Source organism: Eucyclogobius newberryi, unplaced genomic scaffold (assembly GCF_026437365.1).
Source record: "Eucyclogobius newberryi isolate DKJ021-1_F unplaced genomic scaffold, fEucNew1.0.hap1 SCAF_6, whole genome shotgun sequence".
NCBI lineage: Eukaryota > Metazoa > Chordata > Actinopteri > Gobiiformes > Gobiidae > Eucyclogobius > Eucyclogobius newberryi.
The window spans coordinates 24510449-24530797 of record NW_027316278.1 but is presented as its reverse complement, the minus strand read 5'-3'; positions in this window follow the sequence as shown (position 1 = coordinate 24530797).

Sequence of the window (20349 nt, the reverse complement as noted above, 5' to 3'; positions counted from 1 at the left end):
CTCAGTGAAACATGCAGCATTTCGCTAACTAAGATACAGTACACCCCAACTTCAAAGAGTCTTATGTAAACGCTCCTGGCGCTGCGTCCTCTGCGTCCTTCTGTATCGCGCAGTGGAAACTAACAACTGTTGGATGTACTTCAAAACCAAGCCCAAGTTACCAAACTGAGACCAGAGGCGAGGCAAAATAGTGATTAAATGTACTGGGGATGATGTGTTACTAGCTATTTCACACTCCAGCTGCCGCCCCATGCCGTGGAGGCTATAAACTAATTTATTCTGAATAGAGAAGAGTTTTACCAAGATTTATATAACATTATGTGTAATCAAGCAAATGCTACTGCAAAAATCACTCTGGCTTTGAATAGGAAACGTAATGGCTCAAAAGACATGAGTGGAGTTTTTACTTGTTTAAATATATAACATTACTTAAAAATAACTGCTCTCTGTGAAATAGCCAGGGCAGTGGGCGTTCATGAGACATCACAACACTCTACAATGTTTAATTAGAAGACAGGTCAGAATTGATGATAGAATTTGATTATAGATATTTTGTACTGATTTATGGTTAATATTTCTGTATTTATCCTATTGAAACAAAAACGAGTACAAAGTTGGATATCAGCATACATAAACATAACATTATTCAACCCCAAAGACGTGATTGGTGTCAGTTGAAAGGACCATACGATTAATACGGGAAGTTGTGGACCAAATCTTGAACAAAGATTTTAAAAAAGCACACACAAAAATACATAAAAGTGGATTATCTTATTTAAGTTATATATATCTGAAATTCTAACCAGTTCCAGAGCGTGAACACAACCAGAGTAATTAATATTGGGAAAACAAACAACCTTATCATGAGGCCCAAGCCAAACACTCAAGTTAATTAGCAGACTATACTGGTGATTATTTAAATTTTGCAATCCACAGATAATGACAAAATGTGTCTTTCACAAAGTTTTGACTCTAGCGTCTTCTTTCAACTGCTGCTGCAGGAATGCTCTTTGCTGCGGTGGATATTGGTAGTAGAATGTAGCATATGCGCAGACCATTAGTCATACACACGTTTGGAGATGTATTGGGAACACGCTGCAGACTCTGACTCCGTGCGCTGTGTCATTAAGAAGATGTCAAAGTGAAACGTGTGCCGGCGCCTTTCTATATCCCTCAATGAGCAATAATGATGGTACTGTATAGGTATTTGAAATATTTAAATTAGACATATTCACATTTCTGCAAAAATAATCAGATGTGTGTTTCATTCCGACATCTGCTGAATTTTGCCCTATTCTAAATGTCAAGTCCCTGTTTTTGAGTTCTAATTAAACATGTGTTTAGCTTGGTTTGGCACACTAATATGATTTTACCTAAGGAAAGTACGGGCATACTAGGGCGGCAGAGGCCTTATACGGTTGTGTCCTTGCTCTACCCCCTGGTTGCTGTGGCTACCACCGCGTGATAATTGGATATAATCCGCAAAACTGTAAAGCGACCAAGCATCTGAGAAGAGAAAGCCTATTGCCTTGTTATTACTTTACTAGATAACGGAGTAGAAAGAGTCAAAATCTTGCTTCATCAAGAGTTACTTTGAGTTAAAGTGTTGTTTGGCGGGTTCGTAAAGTTCAAAGTTCATTTAATTGTAATTTCAACATGACAGAAAGACATATGTTCCTCAGAAGTCAAATTATTTTAGTGCACTAAAAATGTCCCTTTTTGAGCAAATACCAACCTCACCTAAAACGTAAATTATATTTGTAGAGTATGGTAGCAAAAAGAAAATAAATCAACAGTATCGTGACCAGTTTTCAACACAGAGACATGTTTTTGCAAATTAACGCTCTGCTCTGTGCTATCTATGCTTTTCAATTCAAAATAAAATATGAGCGGAAATGACTATGTCTGCTTACTATTTAAAGCTTGAGTGAAAGGAGGGCAGAATAGTGCCATATCTTTTTTTTACCTTCTAAAACAATATTAAACTCTTAAATGATTTACCCTTCTCACAGACTGTGCAGTTCAGGGCAGCTGCACTTGTCATTAGTCTCAAAAGAGGTCATAGGCCATTGAGAAATATACAGAGATTATATTTTTATATTAATGAGTTGGATGTAAGGCCCCTTTTAAAAGAAGACAAAAGGTTAAATCCATGCCATCCTATAAATTGACTGTCCACCAACTTCAATAGGAGGATGTCATAGCGCAAATGTCTTTAATCTTCAAGACTGTGTGTCACATAATATGAAGTGTGAGAAAAATGACAATTAAAAATAAAACTGAACCAACTGACCGTAAATTAATTGGGGTCCAAGCAATACGATGATTTGAGATCACTTCTTCTATCAGTGTGCACTGTCAGCCAATAGCACTGCGTAAATCTACTGAAAGACTGCCTCTCTTGCTCTGATTGGTCAGATTCCTGTGCACAGGCACACAGAGGAAGCGCTCCATTTTGCTCCTACCTTAGGAAAACATATTTTTAATAGTGTATTACACAGTTAAATAATTAAATCATCCTTTTTGGTCCCAAAGTGTGACTGCTGACTCACTACAGTCTGGAATAGACCAAAGAGGAAAAATAGGATTCAAAGAAACATCAGCACGCACATGTGAGTCACTTTACTAAAACTATCAGAGCATTTACATGCAAAGGAAAAAAAAAGTTTTTTTATAAAATGCGTACCATGTGATCGTACGACCAACCAGAGAGAGTTACTAGAGTAGCGCAGAGCCGAGTGTGACATAAAGTGAAATATTAAACAACTGGTTTTAAAACCTGTTACCACCCACCTGTCCGCCGGCGAACATTTTCTATATCTCAAATATTCTCTTACATCATCACTTTTATTTCCGTGGTCAATACCAGCAAGCCATACATCATTTTAAAGATTATTTTCTCAACAAAACGAATATGTCATTGATTTACATTGAATAATTTGCCCCAAGAAGCAATTGCCAATAGTTTGTGAGAAAGTCTCAACTTTTACAAACGCATGTCCTACCTGTTTGCTGTTTATGCCGGAAACGGCTTTAATTCTGTACATCCTTGTACTCAGTCTGTCCGTAAGGAATCATTGAAAAACAATATCCACTTGTATTTTTCCTGAAGTTATCCGATTTCGAGATATTGTCAAGTAAACAAACTTTTCTTCGTTTCTCGCCGGACGAGAATGCGCTTGTCCGGCGCATTTCTCCGTCCATAACAAATTACCTGTTTGACTTATATGATAGTGTTTGACATCAATCTCTTCCTTAGACTGTTACCTACAGAATGAGACCATCCACGATTTTTTCTGTCACCGGGTTTGTTTGCTACAGCCTCCGGAGGAATAAAATTCGGCGCTTCCGAAGCGCGCGTCCATCTTTGTTTTTAGCCCTTAGCTTCTGCTAACAGGCACGCAGGAGACTTTGAGTGACATCTTATTCTAGCCAATAAGGAGAACTTTTTCCTGGTAGGCGGGACAAAGGCCTTATTGACACAGAATCTTCTGTATTCTCGTGCGTAAGGCTCCGGGAAGGCTGTAAAGAGCCAGATTTCTCGGCAGGATTTTGCGCATAACGTTTTCTGATTTTATTAGCCTTTTGGACGTGCATTTTGTTAGATATATGTATTATTATACCAATACAAAAATAAAATAAAAATATTATAATTTTCTTTTTTTTTTTAACCTCTATATGGGAAATTCATGGGTAAACTCATATTTACACATTTTCACATATTTTTTTTTTGCGGTTATAATTGCCATTAGTGGCCTACAAAAAATCAAAATGTATGTTTTATGATCATAGAGGAGCTAAAATTGTAATAAAACAGTTTGGCACAGTTGGCACATATTTGGATCATTTGTTCCGAATATACTTTTTGATACAAAAAGGTCAACAGCACCAAAATGCCTGTTCCTAGAGATCTGAAACTTTACACAGTTGTTGTCAACAAGATAAACATCATGTACAGTGAACAGCATATGCACACAATGAAATATGTCATACTCAGGACCATTACAAATTGACAATATTCAATTGTCAAAAGTCCATATTCATGCAGCAGCAGGAACAGGAACATGGACTTTTGATGTGATTTATGATGTGAAATGTTCATATCACAGACGTGTTTCTGCTCAAACTCAATACAAGCTCACTATTTTCATAGTTTACGTTGATCTTAGTGACAAATGATTCATGTAGTGACACAAATGAGGTCATTGTGTTTGTGTTCAGTCACATTAGTGTGGACACGGTCATGTTCATACTTTATTACACTCTGACCTGTGTTTTTACCTGTGACTCCTGATCTGTCCAGGTTTGTAGAGAATGTTTTCCTCACAGAGCATCATCACAGAAGTTAGTTTTCTTGTTGTTAGCTTTCCACAAAACCGTCTTCTTTCTTTCTTCCATGTGTTTCCTAAAGCCACACGTCTCTGTCCTCGCTCAGACCTCTGCTCTGAGGTGCGTAAGTGCTGTAAAGTGCGCAAACGCGTGTCTTACTTCTCTCAGCACTTCTCCCTCCGCAGTACACACAGCAGTGAAAAGCCGCGCGGGGGAGGGGCCACCAGCGGCATTGTGGGACGTGTAGTTTTAGCGCTAATAACGGTTACGGATGTAACTACGGTTCTATGAATGAAAAAAAATATATATATATATATTTTTAATATTAATTCAAAATGTTCGGCGGCCGGATTAAAATGTTTGACACCCCTGCTCTAGGGAAAAAAAGCTTTCTGGGCAGCACAATGTCTTTGGCTGCAGTACCAATGGAGTGGCCAGTGGGGGTGGTGGCGACATGCTGCGGCGAGCCATTCCCTATCCAGATATTATAATAGATCCATGGGTTGTGTTCGTCCTTGTAAGCGACCAGCTTCCTTGTATGGTTTTGTTCCGGGCTCATGCGCACAAGCCTTGTGTCTCAAAATGTCACCAACAACATGAAGCTGAAACCCATGTTCTTCGCTTATACCTGTCACAGAAATGTATAGACAATTAACAATCAAACATTGGATGGTGAAAGCTATGTGAAATTATGTTAATATCCTACCTTATGTTTTGGATTTATCAGTATACGTATTAAATCTACAGTGAGATATTATAGTGAGAGAATACCTTTAAGACACTGATGACACCAATTAATTCACACATATTCATTTAGTTAGTAACTAGGTAGAAAAGTATGTGCCTACTAGGTGCGCTAATATATCGCCCAGTATCGGTATCGGCCAATATTCTTGTCACTGAGTAAAATCGGTTTGAGCCAAAAGCACCAATATCAGTCGATGTTTATGCCGTGGTAATGAAAGAGTTGACAACTCTTAGAAAACAACAGCTCCTGGGCAGAAACTTTCTGCTGCTGTATTATTATCATGCGATAAACGCAATGTTTTTTTCAGACTATATTTGACTAGTTTTCCTCCTAAATGATCAGTTTAGACATGTTTACTCCAAATAACTTATGTGTGAGTGGTTTTAAGAAGGAGAGAAGAGCTCCGAGCGTCTGATCAAACACAGAGTCTGAGGAGCTGTTACAGGAGGAGCTACACCATGATGACACACGGACTGGAGAGGTTCAGAGAGACACTTCAGTCTGATAAATAATATCATTAAAAGAGAAAATTCACAGATTGGAAAAGTGTGAACGACAATTTGACACTAATAATAAAAAAAAAAAAATCATATTACAGCCTTTAGCCTGCCTATATCTACTCTACATATGCCATCCAACTGTATTCTCCAAAGGGTATTATGTGTTCTAACTGGTTCCACACATTGTAAAATAGATTTGATCCTTATTCTAGAATAAAAATGAATTGGTTTAAAGCTATATACATAATTATGATACTACTACAGGGCACATACATAATGTGCCCTGTAGTAGAACTTGAACTTAATACAAGGCAGCTGTGATCCCTCCTTCTTAAGACCCCCATGTGTCCTGATACATGCTTCCTACTCCCAATAGCCTCTTAGCTTAGCTGCTTATTCATCCAAATTACCGGATTTTCTCTGTATCCCTGTGGAGCTGTTCTGACATGGACTAAGGCCATCAGGCCTAAACAAACACTTCTACTGCAGAGCCACAAATGATCTTAAGCACTTACCACTATCGTACCATTATGTTCCCCCTGGAGTGAACACTGTACATTAATCTCGTCCCAAAACTTTGAGATAGTCTCTACTTTAATATTCATTGGCTATAAATAGAAAGTTGCAGAATTGTGAAGTTAATTTGTCAGGTGGTGTCACTATTCTTGCATGTCTATAAGTTCTTCAGTATGTATTGCACTGTAATAAGTCTTGACAGAGAGTTGGTGCATTCATAATGAAGTTCCTTCACAGACTTAACTAAATTAATACCAGGATCTGCACAATATTAGATATAATTGTCATGTACGATAAGGCTGTTATTTACGATAAGGCTGTTATTTACTACAATATCAGTATTATTACGATATATGGATTATTTAATGTTACAATATGACACAATACTTTCAGTCATCTTCATGCCTTAATGCACTAGTCAAACTCTGTCAAAATTAAATTTAGCAGAAACAAAGCCATACTAAATCAAGCTTAATTTAGATGAAATAGTATTTTTATTTTCAAACCATTTTGGTCAGATTGAGGACTTTGGTGTTATTGCGATATATGTAGTTTGTTGCAATATCAATTAGATATTTTTCTCACTATAGCAATAATTTCCCAATATATTTAGCGATGTATTGTGCAGCTTTCCCTCCCAGGATCCTGCAGCTCGAGACTTAGATGAGAAACCGTGTTGCCTGGTGCTTGACAAGTTGCCTCCTTGACATTGAGGGGTAGCAGCTTTTTCCCTGCAGGGACAATAAAATACCTTAAATCACAACGAATCTACAAGCCTTGGTTTACAAATCCCTCTGTGTGGCTGCCGTCATGCTGTCACTCACTCAGTCTGGTCAAGGTCGCGTGCTGGTTAATAGGTTTTGCTGTACACTTGTATGGCCATGTCCTTGTGGTGCTCAGGGGAATATAAAGCCCCTTCCAGGTCACTGACGGCCGAGGCGCCTGTCGTGTTGTTGGCTCCACATCCAAAGGGCAACACGGAAAAGGGTCAAAAATCATGCCTGGGCAGTATTAGGTATGAGCGGGTTTAGGAGCGGGTGTTTTCTGATTTTGTTAGCTGAATTTTAAGGAAATGTACAGTTTAAGGAAATGTACAGTTTAAGATGGCCACAACAACTCATGAGCTGCTAACGGCAAACATTTTTTTTTGGTGTGTATGGGTTGTAGCCATTTTTTCCTGCCGCCAAAAGATTTGCGGTGTTTAAATAACTCATAATAAACTTGATCAGAATTTACAAATGTTCAAACTTTAAGCATTTGGAAGTGTAGAAAGAGGGTGAGCATTGAAAAACCAAACAAAACTGGAGATAATGTCCGGATACAACGATCTCCAACTCAATTTTGATGCTAAGATAAATGCTCAATATGGCATACCAATCTCCATGACGTGCACGGAATGATGTCATTTCCAACAGAAAATATTAGTATTTAATATCCTCTGACAACAGTTCAGTTATTTCCGTTATTTGTGTATGTATTTGTGTATCTACTTTTGATACTATTTTCTTTATTTGATAACCTTTTTTTTAACTACATTTACTATTTACTCACTGAGGAGGAAACTGTTAAAAATCGGTCTATACGTTATCCATACCGCTTGTTGTAGCTCAAATGACAAGAAGTTGCAGTTTTAAAAGTATAATGGTGAACTATGGAGGATACAGGCAGCTTCATGTTGTCTTCAGAAAAGGCACATGCCTGAAGATGTGAGGTCGGAGGTGTTAAGGTGTGGAGAGAACTGACAGCAGCGAGAGAATCCCTCTCTGTTCCTCAACGCAGACTCCAAGTGCTGTGGAGAATATTAATAGCCTTCGCTGTCACGTATGGGGTTTTTCCATTTAAATCTCTCACCCAAACACACCCAAACACACACACACACACACACACTCTCAATGAGCTAAGGGATGCGCTCAAAGGCACCTGATAACAGCAGAACAACCACACGCAAGACCAACTTTATTGTATCAATCAATAACCTATTATTACTGATAGCACATTAGCTTAGTATGGATTCTTCAGATTATAGTAACTTTGGAGAAGATTTTTGCTGTGTGTTTTCCAGAATGGCCCGCTGTGGGAATTGTTTGTAATCTGCGGCAAATTGCTGTTTGAGGCTTTTTTTCTGAAAGGACTGCAGATGTCTTTCTCCCTCTTTCTCTATCTCTCTCTCTCTCTGCTGATAGTACAGACTGCAGTGCTGAGGCGTAACGCAAAGTAAATGTATAGTCTCATTTTTTTTACATTGCCGCCCTCACATGCCCTGCGCCAAGGCTCACAGCACAGAAGAGTGCACAGAAGAATGTGCAGAAGAGGATGCGGGTGTGATCTCTGATTGGACTCTTGGATTGATACATTTTTATTTTGTATTATGTACATATCACCACTTCCTATTGCACTACATAACTTTATACCTTATATTTCATTATGTACATATCATGCCGTTTAGTGCTCAGTGTTCAATGTTTTGCTGTTTGTGTTGCACTGAATCACCTGTGAATTCTGTTTATGGACAAATGGCAATAAACCTTATTCCGATTCTGATTCTTTGATGCTATTCAGGGCCTTTTGTAATCCAAGTATTTCCATTTTAATATAGTGTCTTCTAATTCTGATTCAAGTCCAGTTCAAGTCCTAATAAAAATAACACTACATCAATAACAACACTACTTGAGTCTTTAGTGACAGCTGTAGGGGGAAGGTGCTGTCAGTGTGATGCAAATGAGCCCCCCTGTGACTCTGGGCTCACACAGGTGAAAATCTTTGAGCCCCGTTTTCTCAGTAAGAGGTTTTCAGAGTTGTATACATTCAAATGACCCCAACTTACTCACATATTATCAGATGTGCATGAGTGAGACATCATTTTATAGCTTTGAATCTACACTTTCAGAATCTGGGGGAGACTTGTGATTGGTTTATCCGCGGTCAGTCACATATGTTTATCACTGTCTGAGTCTGACCATTCAGTTTGAGTATACAACAGTTATATGTATTATATATGTTAAATGTTTATAACCAGGTTATAAACATTGTTTCTACACTTTGGATGGAATTAAAGATGAAACAGCACTATACTCACATTTTGTGGCATAGTTCTGTGGAATAATCTTAAAGAAGAAATCAAAGCACATCAAGTGTTGTTAAATTTGGAAAAATATATAAAGATTTGAAAATGGAGAAGTTATAGCATCGAGTCAAACTTTTGTAATGTCTATGATGCAAGTAAAAGAGGTGAGGAACGCACTCCTTTTCAAATATGGAAGAAGAAAATGTTTTATGATTTGAGTATTTTTGTTGGTGCTACATTTGGCGTATTAAGAAAAAAAGAAATTGAATCTACTGGACAGTACAAGGTGCACTAATCCAATCACAATTAAAAAACGACTTGTTCCTGTTATCTTTTTGAGGCTCGGAAAAGGAAATCATTCTTGCAATACTTGTCTATTTGTAATGATTGGTATAGCAAATCATAAAACCTCCCTGTTTTTAAACAAAGAACTTATTTGACTTTAAACTTTTCTACAAACAATAGCAGCTGTTTGTGTGGTTAGGCCGTGTGCATGGCTGCCTGAGCACAGACTCATTAGAGAGAGATTTAGTTCCTGCAGAAGAACAAGTGTAATGCAGCTCGTCTCGGCGTGAGGCTGAACCTCACTGTCAGCGGCTGCTTAAACTCAGGAGCGGCACAGAGCCATGGGGCACGAACATAAGAGCACATTTGCATAATGACATATTATGTTGTATACATCAAAAAGGGAAGTGACAATTAGGACCTGATGGGTTGTGTTTTTGTGTTGGTGTATTTGTGTGTGTGAAATGGAAAAGGACACCTGTTGAGATGACTTTGCAGACAATGCAGTTCAAGGCAAGGCAAGTTTATTTGTAGAGCACAATTCGTACAGAAGGCAATTCAAAGTGCTTCACACAACAGGAAAAGAATGCATTAAAATCACAAAAACTTAATTTCAATTCATCCAATTTAACAATTTTGCTGATATGAACCCTACATTTTGTCCGTGCTTAGTGATCCGCCAGATGGAAAACTGAATCTATTGGACCACACTGGCAGACACTCCAGACACTCCAGACACTCTTTCCAGTATTTATTTGACATTGCCAGCATGTCAGGTGTCTCCGGGACTTCGGGCTTTTAGATTAATTCTTTCTTATGATGCTTGACCGCCCCTCGACGTCAGCGCGCTATCTTCCTCTGCACACGTCTGTGCTGAGCGTATGTATCTTTTACGACGACTTTCTCATCAACGCCTTTTGTATCTGAACGACGGGCCCAGTCTCGTCTGCCCCCTCTCTCAATTAAAGCTCGCTCTTGATCAGTGGGCAGCTGCGCCAGGCTCTTCCTGGACTTTACAGTGGCCTTAGTCTAACCAGCGTGTGTTCTAACCCTTTCCCCAGGCTCCTGCTCTGCGGCTGTGCTTGGACACCGGCACAATGGGCTATTGTGTCCAGCGGAATTATTTACATGTTCAATTGTAATTGTGTCTAATTACCGTATTTTCCGGACTATGAGTCGCACCTTTTTTCATAGTTTTGGCCGGGGTGCGACTTAAACTATATTTATACTTATATACTCATACTTACTGTTTTTTTCTTCTCTATCATGCATTTTTTGGCTGGTGCGACTTATTCTCCGGTGCAACTTAAAGTCCGAAAAATACGGTAGTAGTTTTAGAATTGTAAAGAATTTCCCTATATTTATTTAACATGGCCAGGTGACAGGTGTCTCTGTTTGGGATTGGAAAAATATCAGCAAATAACCCACAAGAAACATTACATACCCTCCCATAATATAATCCCAAGTGTTAGGGTCTTTACATATATATTTGTTCCCAATAAAACAGAAAGATAACGGCAAATGTTGTGCTAATTTATAAGTTTGTCAATGTCGCATTCATGTTTTCTGAACCACTGTATGCGCCTCATTTTGGCAATGAAATGTGATGAAATAAAAATGAACCTGAGGACAAACCTTCTAATCTAAAATAAAATAATTACACTTACAATGTTTTGGTGCCCCTCAGTCCAACATTATTCTGCTGGTGCACAAATCCAATTGAACTGTGTGGCAATTTATATTGAGAGGTATTTTATTTTCAGCTTCGCACATTGTCAGCCCTGGCGATGAGTAAATACAAAAAAAGTGATTGATTAGTACGGTAATGGGAAAAGCGAGTGAGTCAGAACTAATGTAACCTTTCCACACACCGTATTTTAATTATTAACAATAGTTAGTCTGTGCATTGTCATTCTGATTGGCTGGTAATAAACAGTAAACAGCCATGTATTGGACTATGCGTCCTTGTGCAAACATATTGGGAAGAATTATTATTTTCTCATCACTTGCTTTATCCACAGATAAGTGGGTCTGCTCCACCCACTGCTCTGTCTCTGCTTTTGTAGTTGCCCCGTCATGTTTGTTTTGTGACACTTAAAAACTCTTTAAAATAAGGAACAACACATGTAATAGGGTAGTTTAGTTTGTCTTTTCTTATTTGAATTTTCTTACTTCTAACTTAAGAATCAAAATCAGAAACAGAAGAAACAGCCATCAAAAAATACAGTTAAGAAAACTCAAATTAAACATAGTACAGCTGTCCTTTAATAAACTAAACCCCCAGTGAAACATTCACATTTACATTCAAACATAAAATATAGTAAGCTCACAATGATATTTACGTGTTTTCATAACATAACACTGTTTTATATGGTTATCATTATAGTTCCATTTTTCCATTGTGAGACATTAATATAAAACAATGTAATTTATTGCATAGTCAGGAAGTACGTATTCCAACCTTTCTAACTCATTAGCTCTCACAAACTCTTTTGCACGTCACTAGTATTTATATGCATACTTTTTTGGCCACTAGCACAGCTTTAGAACAGCTTTTTCAGGCACAATAGTGAAGCAGGCTGATCATTCCTGCACAGCCATCAGCCAATCAGCTCTCATCCCAAAACATCATGTAGTGACACACACGCCTCTTTACAGATAACATGTTACATCATTAAAAGACGACAGCTTGTAGAGGTCTAGTTTTTTTCTGCAAAGTTCTGGTTTTACAATACAATTTCTGGGGTAGAAACAGACTTGACTAATTATGAGAAACAAAAAGTTGGATACCCCAGCTTTAACAGAGCATGTATTTACCACAGATGAAGAATCATCAAACACACCCAGGACTAATTAATCATTAAGTCATTTTGAATAATTGACTGTCAATTGTATTATCATGTCATCCAAAGGCAACAGGCTAATTAGCACTTGCCTAATTACCGTGGCTGTTTACAACAATATTCTGGGAGATATAAAAATTAAAAACATGCATGAAGATCATTGTCTGTCTTATGTCAACTTCCTCCTCAGTGCCTATACACTCAGCTGAACTTCCCCCATGTGGCACTGGACATTTGCTCTAACACATTCCAGTGCCCTCTCTGACCACCCGGGCATTACCCATGTTGCTGTGCGGTGGCTGACGCGGACTACTAAGAGGCCAACATCTGCTGCAGGAGGGAATCCATCCTCTGTCCCTCCTCTCTCTCTCTCTCTCTCATCTGAACCCAAGTCACCAGACTCACATGCAAAACTGGGACTGCCATAATGAGATTTACCTGTCAAGGAGTCATCATGTGCCCTGCGTTGGGTGAGTAAACATGAGCTGTGTAAGTCTCTCTAGATTACACACTGTGACTGTGTGTGGTCATTTATTCAATTTAGTCAATTTAGACTTTCTGTTTAAGGCTGTTCTCCAGACCTGTCACTATCATTAACTTTCAACAACATGCAGCACACAATGCTAGAATGTTTCCAAGGTCATTGTGAAATGTTGCAAAGCTTGTCTGCGGCAAAAGTGATGTTGATTTTTTGGAAAAAGCCCCATTGGAACAGCTGTCTATTCATAATGAGTTTGGAAGTGATGTCTTGGTGTTTGCCCGATGCTGGGTGAAAATAAGCCAGTTGGCCAATGCACCCGATAAAGGAGGCAACATGTTTTCAACAGGGCCATTATGGCTTACTGTGCAGTTTGGGAAAGTTTGGGTTTTGTAACTCAGTGGAATCGGTGTGAAATTATGACAGAAAATGTTGGTTTGTTGAAATACCTGATAACAAAAAAGACAAATGAAAGATTTTCTTTTGTGGTTTTGAAATATTCTCTATCAAAAAGAAGGAAACATTTACACTGTATTTTTATTTATTCATCACCCTTTATTTAACCAGGTAAGAACCCAATGAGATTGAGACCTCTTTTTCAAGGATGACCTAAAGACATAACAGCAAACTCATTTTAAAACATTACACATTATTAAAATACTAGCTATGAGCTGTTCTAAAAGGGCAGAATTTAGTCCATGGTCTTGAGCCATGGCTGTGTGAGAGCAGACGGTGCTGTTGGTCTGACCGGGTCCAGGCTGAGGTGTGTGGTGTGGGCAGTTCTGTGAGGTGAGTGGGGGCCTCACCATGCAGACAGTGCTGGGTGTGCTTGTGTCTCTGCACCCTCATCAGGACCCTGGCAGTGCTGTTTATGATATACTGGAGCTTTTGAATGCTCCTTCCAGAGAGCCCAATGAGGGAGAGAGAGAGAGAGTTTTGCAGGTATGGAAGACATTATGGTCAAAAGTAAGATGAGGGTCAAGTTGGTCATGGAGGGAGAGAGAGGACTGTTGTGGCCAAAGAGTGAAATGGAGGGGATGAGAGAAGAGTGATCCTTTCGGTGAGACAGGAGCCGGACCAATAGAGGATAGTGTCAGAGAGGCTAATGTGGTGCTGGAAATGTCGGAGGAGGATGTGGTGATCAATGGTGTCGAACGCAGCGGAGAGGTCGAGAAGAGTGAGAAGGGATGTGGAGTCATAGCCCATCAGCACGAATCAGATGCTCAATAACAGCAGTTTAGGGCTGGTAGCAGAATTTTGGTTCTGGATAACTTGTGTATATGAAAATGTATTTGTAAGTCAAATGTAATATTTCTCTGATGATATCTGGTGACCAGTGATACTCTCATTTGCAAAGGTTCAAGATGTCAAGAACTCTGTCAAATTGCCAAGGATAGTGATTTTTTACTGCTGTCTCTTTAGTTTCCTCTTGAGGGCTTCATTTTCTCCTGTTTGGAGCAGTCATTGATGTGATATTGATTCATAGCAGTCTGCCCCCATCTGTGCCTTTGACTGACATCAGATTCTATCATACGGGAACCGACGGCGGAACTGAAACATTGACTTCAGGCTATAACTGGAATCAGTCACTATCTCTTAAGCATGTTGAGTGCGGGCCATCACTCCACAAGCACAGCTGCCATGTGACCGTCGGACAGAGTAATGAATAGACTAATGTGTCCTCATTTTTTTTTCACTGTCCCAAACCAAGAAAAAATTGCCTTTTGAGATTATTCTTAAATATAAAGTTCAATATGAACACAGAAAGGAATCTATGGACGAATTATAGGGATTACACCGAAAGGAATCTATGGAAAAAACATATGGGGAATCATTTTAATTGCTTGGTTTAAGGATAATACTCTCTTAACTGTTTTTGTCACAGCATTTTTCACCTTTTTTTACTGCATGTCCTTCCTTCTCTCTGATCCCCATTTCACGCTGAGCTGTCCTGTCTAATAAAGCCCACAGGCTTCACTATTCTGGGAGGCTACTGTGGATATGTTAACCAGTTGAATAACAATTTTCATAATCGTATTTAAAGGTTTGTTGTTCTACAGAATTGTAGTTTATTTATTGCTGGTTTTGGCAAATGTCTCCAGACTGTGATTTTATTACTGTTATTAATCTCTTCTTCTGGAGGACAATAACATCATTTTGGTGATTTGAGTTAATTTGCCAAAAATAAACAGCTACTTGAAAAATTATAATTTATCATTTTGCATAATGAAAGTCAGGATTTGCATGAACCATAATGTTGCAAATCCAGTCAAAATACACAATTAGTAAACATGAATAAATTATAATTAAAATTTTTAAACAATCTGAAGCTCAACAGCTACCCCAAACACCTGCTTATTCGACACATTTCCAGGTTTTAAATACTTATTTGGGTTGAATTTAATCTTGTTATGAAAATTAGATTCTGATTCTGAGTCTCTTGCCTTTACATTTATTGTGTATTTGAATGTTTTGCTAAATCTATTGCCAAGTTTTGACTGGCCCTGGTTCCACAGACCGGTTCACCTTGTCTCCATGCTCAGAAGGAAGGTCTGCTAAATCTAAATTGTAGCTGATTTATATTTTTTCTTCATGAAGTTGATCTCATCCATTCACAAAAAAAAACGTTTGTAGTTCTGCACGTAGCTAATGATAGAGTCAAAGAGTAAACAAGAAACAACTTATATTATAGATCTATATTGTTGCACAATTCAATTTATTGTCAGCTTTTTTGCATTTATTACATCCCGAACCCGAGCGTGCTTTGTGTGCAGTATGTACATATGTTGTGCTGTCTTTTGCTTGGTCATGATGTTTAATTTAACAAAGAATGAAACAAAACAAAACCTAAATACATAGCTGTAACCTTGTCTTGAATACATGTGTCTCCAGCAAGCCTTATTTTTCCTGGTATGAAGAGTACAACCCACTGGAGAGAGCACACAGCACCGGAAGCCATTTTTATCATTCACCTCAACTTCTCTGGAGATAACACTTGAACAGATAGCAACAGGCAGGCTGAAATACAGTACATTACCGTCTGCCTGTCCATTTCAGTGCTGAAGCCAGGGATGAGCTAGCAACACTTGTCATTGCCGTTTCAATGTTCCAATCACTCGTAAACAACCAGAAACAGCAAAAGACCTGTTTTTGCTTGTACGATTTATTTGATCTTCACGGATAAAGCATGATTTATGTTGTGTTTAAGAGCCAGTATGTTACACAGATGCGGGATGGGTAGGCCTCCTTGCTTCACTGACTTTACACTGACTCCAGGGCTGGCGTATACGTGACCTCCACTCGTTCACAGTACACAAGCGCATACAATTCCGTATAAAATAAAATAAAGAGCTGTCCTTTATGTGTGCAGTTGTACTGTAAATGTCACACGGTAGATTAGAAATAGAGAAAACAGGCCGGAGCAAATAGAAAAAATAATAAGTATTCTGTTTTTCTAGTTGAATGCTTATACAACTAATAAAACGGGTTTCTGACAGAATACAAGCGTAAAATTTGGATGAGAGAGGGAAGGATATTGCAGCAAATTGTTGAGAGCTGGATTAAAACTCAGCGCTGTGGATACGTGCGCTATCCACTCACTCGATCTCTGTGCACCACTGATATTTATTTTGTACAGTAAAATGTAAACCGTTGTTGCTTTGTCTGTGCAAAGCTTAGCAAGCTTGTTTAATTTCCTCAACACACATGAGTCAACATGAAACATTTTGTGTAAGAAGAGGGGAATCATTTCAACTTTGCTTGATCCCAAAGTCTGTATCAGCTGCAAGTAAACATTGGTCTACATCTACTTATGTTTACTTGATTTTCTTCTTTTAGATGTCAAATACAGACTAAACATTTGGCTGCGTTGTAGATCTTTTTTTTTTTTGCATTTTAGTTGTGTTTTAAGATCCTACCATCGACTGCTCAGAGGTGTGGTCGCGAGGGCCCCAGAACCCTGAGGCAGTTCAGAGGTTCTGGTGGCTCAAGCGCATCATGGCTCGTGCAGTCGCAGAAGCAAACACCTCCAGGGCTCGGAGGTGTTCAGAGGAGCTAGGAGAAGAAAACACAGCTAGTAGAGAAGCTTCAACTCCTAGAGCAGAAAAAAGTGGTACAGGAGGCTTTTTTACGCTCCACATAGACCATCACTTAACCATGTCATCTGCAGTTACAAAATAAAGCTAAAATAAAATGCACAAATTGTCATGTTCATTTTGTATTTGAAAGTTATTAAATTAGTTAGTTAATCCTGGTTTTGAGGGAGGAAATAAGAGGAAACCTGGAGTAGAGCAGGACGTGGAAGGAGTTAGAGAAGGAGTCATAGTTTCATGCAGTCTATGATCTTTTCACACTTAAGTTACTGCTGCAGCTCCTGGTCACAGGCCACTTCTGTCAAGCCTTTTCAAATGATTTATACACACCACTGTGTTGGTTTGAATAATTCAAATAACAATTGGACAATCAGCTTTCACTGCACAAGGCACCACACAATAGAACTGTTTATCTTCACAAAGTGGGTCCAGCTCAAATAATTTGTATTCAAAGGTCAGATGTGTAATGCCCTTTAACCTGTTTTTTAACCTGTTTTTTCATCTATGTGTCTTTTGTATTATATTGTTATATAGCTGTTGACAGATTTTTTTTTTATGTAAAACCAACTAGGGATGGATATTGAGAATTAGCCTTGTCTAAAATGTTGTAGTATGTGACATGAGCTCATTAAACCCACTAAACCTAAATACATAAATACATAATAACAACAGTAGTTTTCTTAGAATCAAATTATTGCCCCTCTGAAATCCAAAACAATGTATGTTCATTTACAGCCTAAAGGACATGAGAAACATATTTAGCTTCTTTGTTATATTCAAATTATGTGGAATATGCAACTTCCACTTTTTTTTTTGACCTTCTTATTAAGGCTGTTTTTAATGTTTCGGTTTACACAAATATTTATTTTTCACAACACATTAAAACACAAAATATAAAAATAAACACTAAATAAACACTAAAACAAAATACAAATGTGGAGTATTCAAATATGTCACCTTTTTCTTTTAAACATTTTTTATGTTGATCCAAAGCAAACCTAAACTAAAAATGTGACATTTATTTAATTTTTCATTTCATTACAAGTTAAAAACATGTCAAGGCTAAAATTGCATCTTGCATTTTCTTCATCTAAATAATCACTGCTGCAGTTTGAGAATCTGAGAATCTCACACCTGATTTGTTGATTTTTTCACTATGTGTGCCGGTTATACAACACGTTTCCTCCACAACAAAGGGAGATTAGAACCGTATAGCATTTGGTCATGGCTCATCCTTCTGTGTGGATATTGGGACATCGATGTGCCAACACTATGCAACCATCGTACATGCAGTCTCTGGCCAACAGCCTATAACTACCACCATGTTTCAGCCTGATGGACAGGAAGTGCTTTCTGAACACACAGGGGGATTTGAATACTTGCATTTCCTCACAAGTCTGTGCTAGAACCTGTCCACGGGTGATTCTTCCATGGATGCTCCTCAATATGTGGAAAAAGTCGAGTGGCACAATATGCTTTGAGACATTACATTGTTCTTATTTTGAGATTACACTAATTAATGGGGCTAAAATTAAAACAAAGCCAGGAATTGATCAAGACATTTAGTCATAATATTAGATAATATTAGATCCTATAAGGTATACTTTTTGATGAATATATTTCAAAGAAAAAGCCAATTGTTTTAAGTGGGCAACACACTTTTTTGTAGTTTGATCACAGCTGTGCTGTATGTAATGCAGTACAGTATACTATAAAGTGTACACCAAACCTGCGCATTAGCATGGTCGCCTGTGCATACATCCTGCGACATTGTCTGCAGACGTCTTCATCATCTGACAAATTATCAGTAATAAAATGTCCCAAATATTGATACTTGTAGCTTTTGAATTAAATTAAATTAATAAATGTCCTGCATTATACAAATTAAGGAAACTTTATTTATTTATCAGCTTTTGCTGATAAATAAACACTTTTACTAGCATTATATTTATACAAAAAATCCGCATAAACTAAAGCATGTGTTGAAGTTCCTTGAGTCTACTTAGACTGAATACAAGATGTCCGGATACACACATTAGATGGTTGAAGTAGACTCAGTCATACATCCTGTTTTACATGCATCTAACTCTTGTAACAGAGCAATCATACACAGACAGAATAGACTACATTCCTCTTTGCCTGAACACTGAACAGGCCGGACACACTATAGCCCATTTCACTTGAATTACCAGGTGAGCCAAAATGAATCACACCTCTCTGATTAATTTTGAGAGTCAGTTTCCAATGATTGACATGTTCAAATACTTTAAACTCATCAATAAAGCACATAGAACTGATTAATTATTATCATAATTTCTAATCCTTAATACATTTAAAACTAAGATGGTTATCTGGGGAGTTGATTTTATCTTGCATTTGACTCAATAATATTCTTTCCAACACTTTGAACAAGATACTTGCCAGAGCAATAGGCCTATTATTGTTCAGACTGCCCAGTCTACCAGCTTTATCCTTTAAGTCTGGGAAAAGGGTGATAGATAAAAGAGAGTCCGGGAGTACACCATGTGTCAAACAGCTGGAGAAGCAATTGGCCTGGAGAGGAGACTTATTAGTCACATGCTGGAGTGTTACAGGTGCTCAGCATAAATACCAACCGCCCCACAGGTCTTATTAGCAGGCCACCTTTGTACTGCTTGGTACACCTCATGGGCATTATCACTGTTCAGAGCACGCACTTTGTTGTTTCTGCATAAACGTTTACTGACCAATTAATCTCATCTCAGCTTGCCACTTTGACAGGCTTCTGCACCTGCACTGCTACTGTGGCTTAAACCCATGACTTCTACAGTCTTACATCTGATCATTTGATTGAATGGCAAAGGTCTGAACCAGAGATGCACAATATGAGAAAAAGTTCAGATATTCGATGTGATAATGTTTTAATATACTTTGTAAAACAACAAGTTCCTTTAAATTAAAAGGAAAATATGTATGCCTTAATTCCCTCATCAAAATAGAAACTTAACAGTGACCAAAACAAGGCTAAAGAAAAATCATAAATAAAAGCTTCCCTTTTTCATTTTACGACTGTAACTATAAAATGATGCCAGTTAGAGAATGTTGTCTTTGTTGCAGTTTCTTTCTCCAGCTGAACTCAGTCAAGACTGAAGTAATTATCTTTTGCCCACAGAAATGAAGAGAAAGTTTCAGCAGTCAGTCACCTGCAGTCTGACAAATCAAAAGAGAAATGTAGGAGTTATAATTGACTCAACCTTGAACTTTTAACATCGCCAAAATCAAACCAGACTTATCCATGCGTTTGTCTCCAGTAGATTAGACTACTGTAACGGCCTGCTCACTGGTCTCTCCAAACGAGTTGTAAAACAGCTGCAGTACATCCAGAACGCTGCTGCTCGGGTCCTGACTAGAACCAGGAAGTACCATCATTAGTCCTGTTCTCAGGTCTCTGCACTGGCCCCTGTGGCTCAGAGAATAGACTTTAAAGCAGCTCTGCTTGTGTACAAGTCTCTCCAT